The following is a 3,619-nucleotide window of genomic DNA, read 5'->3' on the forward strand; positions in this document are numbered from 1 at the left end:
TGATCCACACCAGATTTTGCATGTCCTAGAGAGACGAGTTTAGCAGCGCAAGGCATACAAGTGTTGGATGGCTATTCCACCAACACAAAAACCCAAGAAATGGGTGCAATTTTGGCATATCTTTCAAAAATATTTTTTGCCCAGCACTAAAGCAAATACAAATTGGAAGGCATGGGACAACTGATACATACACAATTCTTCTATCCCCAATCACAAGTCCAAGTATTGTGAGATAGTTCTTAAGTTGGATGGGATTGACAAATTCCAAAAAATTTGAGGTTTTCTTTGTAGTCTCCATCGTGGTACCAAGGATTGCATTACTCATTTTCATCCAAGGACCTTAGACGAGGCAATTGCAGAAGCTTTGGTGTATCATACACATGAACAAGGATTACAACAGACACAGTTGATCTTGGATATGGCATCTCCCAAGAGGGGTATGTGCTCTTCAAATTCTCTATCTACTGTTGACTTTGCACGAGCAAAGAGAGAAAATTTGTGCTTCCCTTGTTTGTCGGATTTACATACTAAAATAGACTTCCTTCTACACCAGGCAACAAAGCACGCTCACAACCAGAGCCGAAATCATCTCGTAGAATCTCTATAGTCATGAGATATTCTTCAAGTTAGCTATCTTACCAATTTTTTTGGCTATCAAGAACAAATAAAATAGATGTTATTTATTTGTCTACATAACCTTTTATCAAAAGTATCTCTTTGGAGCATTATATGATTCTTATTTTACACTAGAGTGTACAATACATGTCATTAAGTATGTGCAATAGATGTGTTTTCAGTTTATTGTTTAGCATCACTATTACTTTTCAATAATATTATGTTGCTTCTATGGCCTCAAGGACATATGAACTATGTTGCTAATTTTTAGTTTCCCGTTAGCATCTACATTCTAGAATCCTAAGTGTGTCTCATTTGATGATAACTTGTTAGAGTCTAATGCCTTGGGAGATGTAAAAACCCAGATCTGGCTTCACTCTATCAAGACACTACAAGTGTGCAGTACGATTGTAGCCCTACTCATATCTAGGATCATGTTTGGCTATTCATGTTAGAAGCAATGTGCAACCATACGAGCATGCAATTTTGAGTGGAGGGATGCAAGTGTAGTTCTTGTGCAACCATGATTGGGCACATTGCATCATTCATCAATTACAAAGTTTAGGGATCCCATTATGTGTAGCAGAGATACTCAACAGACGGTTCTTTTCTTTCATGAAGAACACGATTCACCGTTCTTGGGAATTGCTTCACATGTGGAGGGTAAATGTACCCACAAACTTAGACATAGGGCACCAAAATTTTTTAATATGTCCTTTTCTTGTGACTCATTTGCATTTGAAAGAGTTTTCAAAAGGAATTTCTCAAGATGAGTAAGCCACTTTTGCTCTGTTAGAGAATCTCCCTCGAGATAGGCTCTAAATTAGTAGCAAAATGAGAGTAAAAACTTAGAGCATTCTTGCTTGAGATTGGCTCTACACTTAGTTACCCAATAGGAGCAATAAGTTTGCTCAATTTGAGCATTTTTTTGAGATAGGCTCCACTGCCAATATAAGAAACAATTAGAGATTCCTTTTGGCCCAAGGAACAATCTCTTACAAAGATATGGATTGCAATCATTTAGTTTGTTTTTTTTTGGCTATGAACAGATAGTTCCATGAATCGGTACCAAATTTGGTACTTATCACGTGGATCACTTCACTTGATGCACGTTTAGATTAGAGACACGTTACTGTCCTTAAGAAGAGATGTTCCATTGATGTTTTTACAGGCAAAAACTCTCCTTCAAGGGGGTAGTAATGTCAGGACAAGGGGAATGGCCCTGGCAAGCCGACTAAACATGCGTAGTCAAGGGGTCTCCTAAAGGTGGGCCAAGGAGCTTATAAGAGAGTACGGATGGGTGGAGACGGGCATGCCAGAGTCCCTACCCTCTCATGGTGGAAATACAAAAGATTGCAAAGGAAATGGAAAATGCACACATAAGATCTTCAACCACTGTAGATACAGAGGGAGGTGGAAGCAACACAAGTACAAGTAATCGCAATGGAACTTGCTAGATATCGATCATTAATCTCAAAGAAGGCATCCAAGAGAATAAGAAAAGCGTTTGAGATGAAAGTGAGAATCAAAGAGGGTGTGGTTTTAGTGGAGCCCACAAGATTTGCAAGATGCTTTCCAAATAATAATACCTCAAAGGGGCACATCTATAGTGAGGATAATAAAAGGGAGCTATATTGCAATTGCCTTGACTTTGTAGAGTATGAAGGGCACAGGAAGCCTGCTTTTGCTTGTAAGCACTTGCACTACGTGTTTCTTCATGTGCTAGGCTTGAGCCAAAACGAGCAGATGTTCATTCACCAACGTATTCTCTAAACTAAGGAGGCTCACAATACTTTCAACCAATATAGAGCCTATCCTTGTGTGGAGTACATACTACCCATGATCGTGTGACTGGATTTAGCCAAGTTTTGTATCTTTTTGGGAAATCAAATCTATGACTTAGATGGCTATTTGATTTGATGGACTCCATTAGTGTTTACTCTACTAGTTAATTATGGGGTTCTTAAATTATAACTCAGTTTTTTCAAAAAACTTGTTTATAAAAAAAGTTTGCCTTGGGTGAAAAAGTATTTCCTAGGAAATGCCCATCTAAAAACAACCTAGGAAATGCTCACCTAAAAACAACCCCCATGTTGAGCAGAAGATACCCTTATGGGAGTTGGTTAACTATACATTTATGCTCATTGCTCAAAGAAGCCTTACAACCCAAAACTCTACAAAGAATTCTAAACCAACATCGTAGACAGGTTGTGCTATGATTGTGGTGGCACAACCATTGACTTAAAAAACGGCTATATGATGAGCCATGAGTTAGTTGGCCTAGAGTTATTAGATATTGTGCAAAGTGTGGAATCACCCACCTTTGTAGTGTTTTTCCAAGCAGTTCAGAAGAGTCTTTTAAGGCTATTGTGATGTGTTTAAGTTTGACTACAATCTCACCTTTAAAAGGAGACAAGTTTCCCTCTCAATGTGATCACATGAGCTCAAGTTCAACAAGTGGTGACATATTCTTTTGGAAGCATTTTCTAACAAGCAATATTGGGATTCCAACAGGAACGTTCCCAAAATATCCCATTCTCTTTCAAATGTTCTCTTTGGATTTTTTGCTCTCTTATCTTTCCTATTTTGGATACTACTCACCGTCTCCTCTTCAGCGAGGACAAGCTAAGAACATGTGCAAGGCAAATTTCTTTTCCACACAAGAGAAAAATTGAGGTTTGGAGATTAAGATCATGTTTATCAAATGTAGTCGGCTAGAGATAATTTTAGACATAGACGACCTTGTGGTGCTTGCGACCTTAGTGTTTGACTTGTGGGAGGGCATGGGGTATATTTGGTCCCACCACATAACAACCATGAGCAGAACTCTTGACAACTGGGCTCAACAATGGAAAAAATTTATCACGAATAAAGAGGACCTAGGCTATGAGTCCTCAAAGAGCCTCCCATACGAGGGGACAACATCTCAAGAGTTGCGATGAAGAGGGTGAAGTAGGTAGTGTGTGGATAATGACAACAGCCTTGGATTGTAATAATGCTTTGT

The sequence above is a fragment of the Adiantum capillus-veneris genome, chromosome 20 (assembly GCF_014529385.1).
Source record: "Adiantum capillus-veneris isolate H3 chromosome 20, ASM1452938v2, whole genome shotgun sequence".
NCBI lineage: Eukaryota > Viridiplantae > Streptophyta > Polypodiopsida > Polypodiales > Pteridaceae > Adiantum > Adiantum capillus-veneris.